Below are 13,564 nucleotides of genomic sequence, written 5' to 3' on the forward strand. Positions count from 1 at the left end.
CCAGCTGCCACCTCTAAAAATGTAAAAATACCTCTACTGGCAATAAAATAGCGTTAGAACTGCGAGCATTTCTCTTACTAGGGATTTCAGACATTACTGATTATACATGCCATATTTATAAATAATTCATCAGTGCGCAAAGAGTTTATATTATTGCTGTCATGGCTTTCCAAAAGTGATTGGGCACCCTTTCCTCTTTAACTTCCTGAAGCAACAGGGAACAGCTTCTTCTTGGGTTTTGTGACAGAGCAGACTCACTTTTTGAGTCTATGACTGACATTTTCTGGGTTTCACAGATAGGTTTTGACCTACAGTTTGTTACCTTTAATGGATATTCTTAGAGAATTGCAAAATAACATCTTTAACTGGGTCCCATTTTTATTGTATTCTTGCTAGATGCTGCAAAGAAAATGTTGTTACCCTAATGCATTTTCCATATACATACCTTCTTTCACTGATACAGTATTTACAATTTTATGAGATAATCTATCATTTTCTGGACCTCACATGTTTTGCATAGTCCATCTTTATGTCTGTTTATTAGAAATAGATTTCTATTTAATTCACAATGACCTACCACAATTCTGACTAGAACCACTTCATTCTTCCTTGCAGGGCCTTGGATTATATCAACATTTTCAACTATTGGGCATATTTTGTGGAATTTTCCCCCTTCATTTCATATGCTCACTGTTCTGGCCATTCCTTCATTAGCTTATTTTTGATTAAGTGTTTAAATTCCAGTTTGCTTAAGGAGGTAATGCTTTGCCTCAGCTAAAAATATTTATAACCTCTAACAAGGTGTAGTAACCCCACATTGGCCAGGAGAATTTGGGTTAATGAGCTACCGCAGGCTCAATCAGCTCCACAATGCTACACCTGCATCAGATGCCAGGCTTGGAAGGAGTGGGTGGGTGGGTGAGTGAGTAGTATAAAGAAATTCACACAGGCCAGGAGAGGCCTGATTGAATAGGAGATCAAATGTATAGTGCTTTTTCTGAGAGAGGGAAAAAGAAGTAGAAGGAATGGCTTCCCTGCCTGTCTTATTAGCGTGTTCTCTGTTGGAGATCCCCTGAGGGAAGGTAGGCCTGATCTGAGCATTTTGATTTGTTATAGTGATTTATCTGTTGGTCCTGACTAAGTCTGTTGCATGTGATGCTCTCCTAAATTGGGCAAGAGCTTAAAAACAATCTTCATCTCCTCCCACTTGACTGGGTAACCAGAGATAGTTTGTCCTGAGCCTAGAAGTGGCCCTGTCTCTCACACTTGCACTGTTACATCCATTCTATCACATCATTAGGAATCTAAACAGTATGTTTTGTGTCAGAGAGATGTACAAAGTTATTAAAAGTACAATCTGCTTCATCAGCCCTTGACCCATCATGCAGTGGTTCACTAATCTTTAGGATTATAATGGTTTCTATGGCTCTAACTATAGGAGTATCTACTGGTAAGTGCTTCCCAGGTATAATTAGATCTTTCAGTAGGGACCTTAGTGGACTCCATTGAGTCTTTTGCCTTTGTGGGTTATAGGAAGCTAAGATTGGGGTAGGTTTTTTATTTGCTGTTGTATCAGGCTCCTGTTGCAAATGTTATTCCAGTTCTGCTGGAAAAGTTTTTGTTTTTCTTCTACTCATTACCCTTGCTCCCATGTGCAATAGGGTTAGGAATAGGATGTTGGAAAGGGAATAACTAAAGCGTCTCCAAGCTAACAAGATCTGGAGAAGTTCACCCCTATCTTAGGGATAAATCCTGTGGTAGTTACATGTGACTGACCTGAAGGCTAACCTTTTCTGGTATCTCTGATTTTTGGTATTTTTGTTTTTCTTTTTACATCTATCATCATTATCAACCAATACATTATTCTCACACCTTACATATACACTTCTCCTGCTATTTTTATGAAGTAACTCCATGCACTGAGTATATTGCACAGTCTGTGAAGAGGTTATAGGTGAGAGTTGCCTCTACTCTAACTTTGGATTTGGAAGATTGTGTGTGGTGGGGTTTTTGTTTTGTGTGGATTTACTGAGGTTGACATGTAGAGGACTGCCACACACCGTAGGAGACGAAGCCAGATGGAGAACTTTTTGAGTGTAAGCAGATGATCACTTTGTGGGCTTTATAGAAAAGATAACATTGTGATCATTAACAGATGACCATCACAAAACCAATATGTTGCCCAAGTCCCATTTTTCTTGATTTCTTCTGTTTGGTGTTAAAGGTTTCACTGATGCCTTTACACATTTTACAGTCTTCAGTTAATTTTGAGAAGACAAACTGAAAACTTGTCCCTTCTTCAGAATGGCCTCCAGAGTTGATCTTTTCAGATGTATTATGCAACAGTTCTACTCTAGTTTCAGAAACAATGACCTCTCATGCTTTGGCGCTAGAACAGGTTAACACATTGTACAGAATCAGATGGATGTTTAATGTACATTATTTACAACTTGGGATGACTAAATATGGGTCTTTCTGAGACTGCAGATCTCTCAAATTATCTTTTTCAATATGTATTGCTTGCAAATTGTATTTTGTAATACATCCCCTGTAATTTAATCATATACTTTTCCTAATGATTGTTCAGTAATTAAATGACTCTACTTTTTCACAATGTCTTCTAAGTGCAATGCAAACTCAATGTTCATGTTGAACTTCTGAACCCATGATGTTTGAATGAATTTGGAATAAAACAAAATGTTTTGCGTCCTTTGTCACAAGCCAGGCTTGTCTTTTTTTACTAATCAGAGATCAGTCTTATTGGTATTACTTTAATGGAGTAAATACTACATAAACTATTATATAAAGAAGCCTAAAATGCTTCCTAAGTCTTCCAGGAGACACAGAGCTGTCCTTCCCTCCTCCCCCAGTGTTAAATAAAGCCTTCCAGTTGACTTACCATTATAATAGATTCAATAGAGATCTACTGGCACAGATGCTGTCAGAGTTGACTAGTCTCACAAGTTATCAGAATCCTCCTCATGGAATATTACTTCCCCCAAATCAGGAAGCATTTCTGCATCAGAATGACTCTCCTATTCATCTGGCATTCCATCTGGCTGCTCAACTTCCTGCTAAGTAGGGCCCATGCATTTCCACTAAAATCCCACAAAATTATAATATGAAAGTGCTACAGCAGGAAAAATAAACTCCATAATCCAATCACATAATTTGCTGGTAATTTATGGCAAAGAACTGTATTGTGTATGGTTGCCTTCACTGAACATTATCAGGAAGGAGAAAGTTGGAGCTGTCTCATTTGAATCGTACCACATTTAGCCGAAGAGAGAAGTAGATGAGGGTTATTTGACAGATAATAAAAGCAGTATGTGTTCTTTCTGAAATACAACATGTGGGGGGAAGACTAAATTCATGAAGGGTTAACAGTTAAAACCTAAAATATCCCAGTACCTCCAGCATTGAAGGGATGTATTCTCTGGTGGCTCCCGTAGAGGAGGGGACATTAGCACTATTGTGCTTTAGGACTAAAGAAATAAAAGCTTTATGAATATTTAAAATGTCTCTCCCCTCTTAGTTTCTTCCCTCTTTTAACTCCTCTCAAACAGCACAACTGTTCCTCCCCACAGACACAGGAGAAAGAGGGGGGGGGGGGAACCAACACATTTATTTCAAAAAGAACTGTTGGATCTATGGAACTCTCTTATGGATGTTTATTCCATGGCTCTTCCCCTACATACTCAGTAGCTTCCACACTGCTGGGTATGTTAACTAAGGATTATCTGCACTGCCTGTTTGAGGGGAAAGTGCTCCACTTAAACTTCCTGACACCCAGGAGAGCAAGCAGACAGTCACTCTGCCAATAGACATGGTAACATCAGGTGATCAACTAGCCCGGAAGGAGATAAGATTTGTAGCAGTAGGCATACAGAGTAACCAACCCTCCAAAAATGTGTGCAAAATCTGTTCCTTTTTACATTAGCATCACAATACTTTAAATTTAAGAAAATTTTCTTCCCTCTTAAAAGGGGGGCACTTTTAAATGCATTCCCATATTATTGAAACAATATTTTTTTTGAAGAAAAAACTTTGGATGTTGATTCTATTTTTTTGTCTGATTATTTATTTAACAAAAGATGAGAGACACTGGTAAACTCAAGTCAGATTTCATTGGACTGATTGCGGGGAGAGGGGGGCAGGAGGCAAAGTGAACAAGCAATGTGCTAAAAGATCAATCGTGATACAATGGAGTATGCAAGGGACTGTCTGCTGGAAGCTACCCAACTGTATAACTCCATGTACAACCAATAAGCGCTCTGAAGGTCAAAAACTGAATTAAGGAGTCTTCTGGCATAGAATTGGGACTGACCATGAAGACTAACTCCAGCCTAGTACTGATTCTCAGGCCTTATGTTTAGAATACATGCAATACTAGTGAAAATGTTAATTTAAAATTCAATTGATTTGCCTTTAACAGCCACTTTCTCTTGAAAAAAATGGAATCTAAAAATGCAAAGTCACTAATAGCAAAACTGCCATGGAATGCAATGGTAAGAAATGGCAGTCATGCATATTGCTCAAAGTAGAAATGTAATTTTTATTAAATCAAGAAGGCATTGTAAATGGAAAAAAAGCAATAAATAACTGAAAATATTTGTTTAGCTTTTAGAGTAGTTAGTCAGCTATAGAAGGGAGCTCCTGATATTGGCCCTTACTAGCAGTAGCAGTTCCTGAATAGGATGCATGATGCTTTCCAAACTATCCACGGAGCTAGCAATTCTGTAACACTACCAATGTGAAGCAGTGTCTCAAAGGAACAAGGGAGCCCACACAGAGTACCGGGGGGGGGGGAATATTTTATACTATTGTGTATATTTTTCTGTCTATTAAACTTCTTCCTGCTTTAAAAACTGTTAGCATTTGCTAGTTGACCTTATTCTGTTACCACGTATGAAGTAAAATCACTTCCGCGGCCGCCCCTCCCCCGCTCACATTTGTATAACCCCTTTCGTGCAATATTCAACCAGAGTAGACTGGTGTCTGAAAAGGTTTCCTTCCCCTGTTCATGAACTAGAGCCAGAGTTTAAATCTAAGTACCTAAGGCACTGAAGAGCTTTTTAGCAAAACAACTTAAGCACACACAACCATACTGCTTTATCTGGTCTCATTTTTAAATATTTTGCTTCTTATTTTATTTCCTACAGATGATAATAAAACTTTAGAGTTGAATGGGAGGGGAAGGAGGTTGACCACGAATTTCTCTTTTGTTATCAAACATTTATTTTTCTAAATAAAACATGACCACTTTTCCTTGTGCTGTAGATGAGGTATGTCCAATTTTAAGCCATTTAGTCTTAAATAGTTGATATGTTCCATAAAATGCATGGGTAAGCATTTTTCAGACATGCTTAAGTGATAGAACCTCAATCTCATCTCAAGTCAATGGGATGTAGGCCTCTAAGACATGACTGAAAATTTTGTTAGGGTTAACAAAATATTCCGTGGGCTATTATAGTGTCATTGTATAATAAATAGCTGCCGTATATGAGAGAAATTTCTATAGCACATTCTTAGCAGGAAGTAAATGGGATCTTCCTACAATATGACGACAAACTATCCCCAAAAAATTAAAGCTGAGAGTGGTAGAGCGAACATGCTAGTACTGACCTCATGCAAAGGAACGGGGATCCTTAACTTTTAGTTAGTGACATCTCCCACTGCAGGTAGTGAGTAATATTGAACCATTACTTAGTTTTGTATGAACCTAGGATCAAGCCCATCATTTATATGACTGGGCAAATGTATGCTGTAAGTAAGCGTTGACCTAGGAATGTGCAAGGTTCAACATATGGCTGTCATGGAGGCCCATTGCGGTTCTGATCAGCTCTTATCTTGCTCTGCCTGGATCTCAGGCAGAGTGATCAGAATACTGGATTACAGAAGTGCTCTGTAATTCTTGATATGTGCACAGTAGCATGAACATTACTTTGAAACTCCAGCAACAAGAACACTTTTCAAGATCCATTGGGCCCAAGTCAGGAGGAAGTGTGTGAGGGAAAAACTTCTTCACTCTCACCTGGCAAGGGAAGAGCAGAGAAACCATGTTGATTCATGAAGCTATTGCATGCTCATATCGAAGCAATACACAGTATCATGGAGTTATGATGATGACCCACTAGCATCACATGTTGATGAAAGTGGTGACATAAACATAGCAAAGCAATATGGGATGAATTGCAGTGTCTCTGATTTCACTGGAGTGAGCTATTAAATATTGAGTATCTGCGTCACTGTATACACTGACTTACAAAGAAAAGGCACGTGTGGCAGAAATCAAGGACAAGAAGGAATAGTTCTAAATCCTTTATCTGCTTTATAATGATACCTGATTGAGAAGTCTTTTTTCAATAAGTTGGTTGTTCTTAAAAACACTTTAGTATCGCCAATATAAATTTGAGAGAACGTAACAAAACTATCTTTTTTGAAAGTTTAGATGTAGTCCTTAATTTTTGCCCTTTTGTGTATTAGAATTGAATTTATGTACTACGTTATTCTATAATGCACAGGTGGATGCTAAAATCCATATTTGGCCATCTAAATACATGGTCTGACTTTCAGAAATGCTATATATTTATACACACATAGTAGTTACAAATCTAAACATTTGACCATGAAAGGAATTGTTATATTAACCTGTCATAGATGGCTAGTCACCTTCTTGACCTGGAACTATCAGGGAAAGGACCATTATTATACTGGAAGAGGGAGGGCTTGGCTTTGCTTTTATTGATGTCTATGGAAGTTTTTCCATGAACATCAGTGAAAGCAGAAGCAGCTGATGAAAATACTGGGAATTCTATTTGCTGCCTAATGTCATGGTCTAGAAACTATTTACACCATTCTCTTTAATTCTTTGGGTTCTTGAGAAAAGTAGGATAAAGAGGCTTCTTGTGGTTGTTGAGCACTTACAGTGCAAGCTATGCCTAAATCTTAAGATGAACAAAAGTTGCAGTCCCCTACATTTTTCTCCCTCCTAGTTTTTAATGTGGACAGCTTTCCTCTGTTTTAATCTAGTCAAAAAGACACAGGGCAGGTATTTTCATTAAGGCCAGATTATTTTGCTGATTGCAAATCCACTCCTATGGGATCTTATTGCTGTTTTTTCTTTTGAGGGAGGGACTGTTGATAGAACCAGTATGAAATGGAAATATTTTTCTTCACCAGTTTGTATGCATTGCCAAATATCTGAAGGCCGGTTCAGATGAGTCTGCAAATCTTGAGATGCTGATCCAAACACACAGGGTCTATAAAATTACATTATTAGAAGAACAGGCTTTCTTGGGAGAGTCCTATTACTTCCTCTGCTCACTCCAGAAAAGGAACATGACCAACCATTCTTGTGGTAATTTTCCATTTTCTCTACTGCTCTTTTCTGTGTGGCTGATGTGGAGATACATGCAACTATAGATAACAATTTTTAAAACAAAATAGTCTTTTACAAATATTAAGAAAGGATCCATTCTGATTAAGTTCTAATTGGAGGCTTGGTTCAGTACTTCATTTTAAGACCAGTTCATCAATTTTCCTTTTAACACAATGAGGTACTCATTGTTTTCTATACATTTCAATCTCAGACCTGAGAGAATAGCCCCAAGAAAACAGGTGTGGGCTCATTCTCAGTAGAATGGTCTGCCTTTTTATGTTCCAGACAGGTTTCTGTTGTTTTATTCTTTAACAGCTTTGCTTTCCCAGTACAACAACAGATTCTCTGTTTTGTTTTCATCAGTCTCTGACAACAGATAGGTTTGTATTAGGGTCACTAGATAAATGCTTCCAATCCCCTGCTGTTGCTAGGAAATAGAAGTTGCTTCCACAAATCTGATCTTTTATTGAAGTCAATCTGCTAGAGCTGATGCTCTGGAAAAAAATGTTTTTAGAACTTTTCTTTGGTCTTCCTGGTCATTATCCCCTTGAGTTAAAATATAATGAAATGTTCCTAAATAAGCAATGTTTTGTCAATACTTTGCAGATACTGTTGGGTTTTCTTCTCTCCTTGTGGAGGCTGATATTTGATTGTGTTGCTTTGCATATTTTCCACTACATGCTACCATTTACATTATTGACAATAAATTATTCAGCCTGGTAACTTATTTTTTGGTTCCATATGACTTGGGGGAGGGCGGGGAGGGCCAAATCATGTCTGCTGTAACGAAAATGAGATGAGTAGATTTACAATGGGGATGAATTTGTCTCTGGGAGTATTTTATTGGTGAAGCTCGACTAGATACTGCAGCTGATCCAGAATAGTAGATCCTGAAATAAAGATGGAAGAAATCAACCATGTTCTGCATTAGTCAGGAAAGAGATCTGACAGAGACACAAAGCTGGGAGAATGACATTTTCACAGATTATTTTTCAAAACAATGAATTAAAAATTTGCTGAGGCTGATAATAGCCATATATGCATGCCCCATTGCTCCTATTTGAAAGGTCTAAAATATAATTGACTAGACACAATTGCTCATCGAACTGTGACCTTAAACAGGTTGACAATGTAGCTTTAACAGACTGGTTTCTGTAGTGCATCAAGCATAAAGATGTTCTTAAGGTCCTTAAAAAGGTGTGGGGGGGGGAGGAGGGAGGAGTGTTGACAGAGCAAGAACAAAAACATCAAAAGCTGAAGGTCACTGAAAGTCTGTCATTCCATCAAACTATCATAAGCAAGGAGTGGATCAGGAAAGGCCACTGCTGGAGCTCTTGCTAGAGACTATTCTTTGAAGTTTGCAAAACAGACTAGGATAAATTCTGAGCACTCTGGCACTATACACACTGGTGATCATCCCTGCCTGAAGTCAGGCTGCTGAGAATGTGAGCCTCATTTAAAAAACAAAAACAATCCACATCTGATTCACAGACAAAAGATTAGTTTTTTGACAGGTGCTACAATTTAACACTTGGGTCTGATTCCTTGTAGAATAGCCTAGACAAAATGGTTCTTATATGTAATTATCTTGGCAGTGGGAAGGAGAAAGGAAAATAGTACTACCAAATACGTCTGGAAAAAAAATGCTGCTCCATCTGTTAAAAATCATTATCACCTTTATCTAGCTATTCTAGAATTGATTGTTGAGATCTTTTTGTTAACATTTAATGAAGTATAGGATGACACATCCTAGCGTTCAGACTGCAGTTCTACAAAGGAGGCTCAACACACTTAATGTTCAGAACTATTATTGGTTCACTAAAATCTGCCTAGATTATGGTTATCTAGTCCAAATAATGAAGCTGGGAATAGAACAATCACAGCTTAATTAAATCTCATTACAAAATCTAATGTAATTATTCAATAAAGTGTTTGAAAAATAACTATGTAGTTCCTCTCTCTCCCCCTCTATTTAATTAATCACACAGAAAGGTAACATTATTTTTTTTAAAAATTCAAGATATCAATAACTGTAGAAAAAAATGCATACTGGAAGAGCTGCTTTAAAATGCAGGAACTGCTTTTATTTGCATTTGTTTAGAAGTAAAATTGTTTAAAACAACTAATTCAGCTTATCTTAGAGAAGGTTGAGCTGTGACTTGATCACTGTGTCCAGGTACTTATACAAGAAAACATCTGATAGTGTGGGGCCTTGTTAATCTTGCCGACAAAGGCATAACAAGACACAATAACTAGAAGCTGAAGATTGACAAATTCAGCCTTGCAATAAGATGGCTTGCAAGCAGAGAGGGCAATTCAATATTGAAAGAGTTTAGCAGGGGAGGGGGTGGACTCACTGTCACTTGAAGACTTTAAGGTGAGATTAGATATCTATTTTAAAAACATGTATTATAACCCATTTTATAGGAGAAATTCTACTGTCTCTCTGGGGGGGAGTTGGGCTGACAGTGTGGTGGTCTCCTCTGGCCTTGGAGTCTGATCTGTTATTCCCCCTGTTTGTCTCAGCTCTTTGTGGGCTATAGTAAGAACAGGAAGTTCTGCATTACCCTCAGTATGCTCATAACATGCTCTGCATTAAGGTACAGACTGTAATAAAATCTCATGCTTCAGCCTGCATGGGCCAGGAAATACTTTTTTCCCCAGTGCACAGCTTGTATAGTGGATTATAGTGCTTTTGTGTTTTCTGAAGCATCAGGGATTGACCACAACTGGATATGATTTGAGAATAGGGTGGACCAATGCTCTCAGATGGTAGAAGGAATCATTTCTCTCAGGTGCTTGGTTGTTCTGTCTTGCTCACATGCCCAGGGTCAAACTGATGCCCAGATTTCAGAATGAAAAGGAATTTTTCCTCAGGTCAGATTGGCAGGGATCTTGGGGGCTTTTTCCCTTCCTCTGCAATATGATTCTAGTAGGTGATCCATATCTCACCTAATACATTCTCTAACATTGCAGGTGCCTTGGCCATTGGGGATGCTAGTCTTTCCCATTCTCAACTTGTAACATACAACAGTTCAACCTCCTGAGGACTGAAATGCTTTAGTTTTAACCCATGTTGTTAGGCTCAATGCAGGGGTAGCGGAATGAAATGTAATGGCACGTGATTATATACAGGATGTTAAACTAAATGATCTAATAGTCCCTTCTGGTCTTAAAGTCTATGAAATAGCAAATGTGACCTTCAAGCCAGAATAACTCTTCTTTTTCTGAAGAGGTGAGAATTGTCTAACAGCCCTATTTGTTGCAAATTAACCAGTAGATATTGTCTATCAGTGTTTCTTAAACTTTTTGATACTACGGACCAGCTTGCTGCCTCCTAAACTGTATCAGGGAGATCTCAGCAACCACCACTAGTCCACACACTGTCCATTGAGAAACACTGGGCTCTATTGGACAAGAAAGAGAGAGAGAGGGGAGGCAGGAGACTGAACAAAGGAAAAGGAAGTTAAAGCAAGCTTCCTCAGTTTCCATTTATTTCAACTGTAGCTATGGGACTGAGATTTAAATATGAAAGGGCAACTTAGTCAAATGAAATTTCAGGTTTATATTAAACCATGGAAAAATATTTCTCATGGTTTCATTATGTAGATCAGGTTAAATAGAATCTGGGCCTACCTAATGAACTTTTGAAAATCAGTCTTGAATTAGTAACCATTCCCAAACTGGATGAGTTTTGTCGATGCCAAGTTTCATGATAATACTATAATGAAGACATTTCTCTGTGGCTGGTTAGAATCTGGAGGTGTCTACCTAGCTGCTCTACTGTCATGTAATATCCCAGTCCTACCATGAAATCTGCATGGTGTCATCCTGACCCTGCACAGAATACTATAGACTTCAGAAGGGCTCCATGTGAGCATAGGGCTTCAGCACAGATCTTTGTGACACTAAGGATGCAGATTCTGGGCATCTGATGGTTAGAATCTGTTTCAAGGGGTGGAAGCTATAAAAGAGGGTTTTGTATGGCAGCTTTGGCTCACTAAGTGGGTACAAAGTTATGCTCCCTCCATTTGTGTCTCAATTTACAGCACCATGTTTCTGCTAGTAACATTAAATCAAATGGAATCTCATGAGTGGATACTTTCTCCCTTATGCATTCACTCCAGTTACATTAATTTTGGTACCATTAATAATTAAAGGCCAGGAGCATAAATCGCTGAAGCATTTTATCCAGTTTACCTAAAAATGGTTACAAGTTTGAATAGCCTTATTTTAATTGCTAAATTTTATCTTTGGCTATTTTCATTAAGCAAGAAAGAGATTCAAGTGCTTGGGAGAAAAAGTTAGTTATAAAAACTTTTGGAACATTTGGACTATTTGATGAACCATGGATCATGGCCTCTGACACTGCTATTGAGACTAAGTATGTTAAGTAACATTGCAAATGAGATTCATAACCTCACCAAAGATCTGTAGACAACTTGATCACAGCTGTTATCAGAATTATCTTTCAGAACTGAAAGATTGCTTTCATTTACACACTGATCATTGAAAACATTTCATTTTTATGACCGTGAGATTTGAAAGAATATAAACTGAACTAGAATAGGAAGGAATCATATCTTGCTATGTGAAATCCTTTAATAAATTATTGAACAAAAATAACCAAAATACATGACACAACTGCAAATTTAAGATCAATACACTTTCCTGTGTGCTGCCACTGAATATTTTTACATAAATTGGATGGTCCATCTCTTCATTTTATTTTTTCAAAAAACAAACTTAAAAATGAAAATCAGTACTTCAGAAATTGTTGAAGTATTGCAATCTATTGTTTGTAATTGTTTAATTGAATAAATGGCTTTTCTCCATCGATCATATTCTCTTATGGAATATAAAGAATTGAGTATTTCATATACAAATGTTAGATGCGTCAATAGAAAAGATAAAGGATAGATTAACTCATCCTATTACAAAAGGGAAATATGTATACATTTTCCATACACTTCAAAGAACCAAAACAAAAAGAGGGGATTCAGTATCAATTAGCAAGCTCAGTCTGAAGATGAACAGTTATTGTGACAGGGTAAGAATTCTTGGGCTGAAAGGTAGAGGGAGAGGCTCATGGCTTGGTGGATTGAAAATGAAATGAAAAATGAAATGAAAATGAAAATATGATTAGTGCTGTCAGAACTCCAGAAATGGAAGTAAAATTTTGGAGAAGCATAAATGGTCAAGAAAGTTAAAATATAAATGGAGATCATCTGACCTAAGGGAAATTATGGAGGTAAGGAACAAATCTGCTTTGAGGTCCTATGTGATATAGCTTCTGTGAACTTGCAGAAACAGCAAATCATACTTGATCTGGAATCAAGGAAAAAAGAATACAAATTACAAGCTTGAGGAGGATGAGTTTGAAGCTCATTGAGTTCAATGCCAAATATCATAGCTAGTTCTCTTTCTGCAGGAATGAAAGCATTTAAGGCCTAGTCCAGTGCCCATTGAAGCCAATGGAAAGATTCCCATGGACTTCAAGGCCTCTGCATGAGGGTTTTGATGCACTTGGCTTAATTTCAGTTGCCTCCACTACACAACAAGTTTATGTTTGGCCCTCTTTTTTTGTTGGGCAGGTGAAGGATGAATGTTCTCTGATTATTGAGACAAATCCAAGAAACATCCAGCTAGGGAAACAAGGCTTTTGAGGTTGCTGTGAGAGCCAAATAAAAAGAAAACTGTAAACTGTTTTTTTCAGTCACGTTCCAAAAAAAGCAAAAATCAGTGTTCAACAGGCTTAAATGTTGCATCGATGGGAATTATCCAATGTGGATAGCAGCTCCTTGCAACCTACACCTTGGAGGACCGAAGCTGTGATCTATTTTTACGTGAGAGATGTACAATGTTTATTCAGCTTGATACTAGCAAATTACTGATTCTGAGAATAGAAGATGTAAATGGTGTACCAAGAAGAGGGTGCTATTTTCAGAATATTGTATGCAAACACTTAGCATAAATAACTCACCCACCTTAATGCCAGATGTTCCCTGGCCCTCTCTGCTGAATCTTGATGAGTAACATAGGACCAGATGTTTGCAGTCTTGTGTACTGTGTGTTGGGGATGAGTGCAGAAAGCAAAGGTCCTTCACTGGTGCAGAGATTACTCAAAATGTGGTTGGGGAATGGAGCCAGGGCTCCTAGCTAATTCTGTAGGTTAAACTAGCC

The 13,564-nt window shown here is 37.8% G+C and overlaps 1 long non-coding RNA gene across 2 annotated transcripts in view; it reads left to right on the forward strand.

Annotated features, from left to right (window-relative positions):
• The first annotated feature begins 960 nt into the window (after positions 1 to 960).
• The window catches only part of LOC137156233 (uncharacterized), a 91,601-nt gene continuing 78,997 nt past the window's right edge, over positions 961 to 13,564 (forward strand). For both annotated transcript variants that reach the window (XR_010920708.1, XR_010920712.1), the window contains exon 1: positions 961 to 1,082. This is a non-coding gene — a long non-coding RNA (uncharacterized lncRNA). The remainder of the gene's footprint in view (positions 1,083 to 13,564) is intronic.

The sequence above is a fragment of the Emydura macquarii genome, unplaced genomic scaffold, assembly GCF_026122565.2.
Source record: "Emydura macquarii macquarii isolate MOO-44397 ecotype Brisbane River unplaced genomic scaffold, CSIRO-AGI_Emac_v2 contig_1390, whole genome shotgun sequence".
Classification (NCBI taxonomy): Eukaryota; Metazoa; Chordata; order Testudines; family Chelidae; genus Emydura; species Emydura macquarii.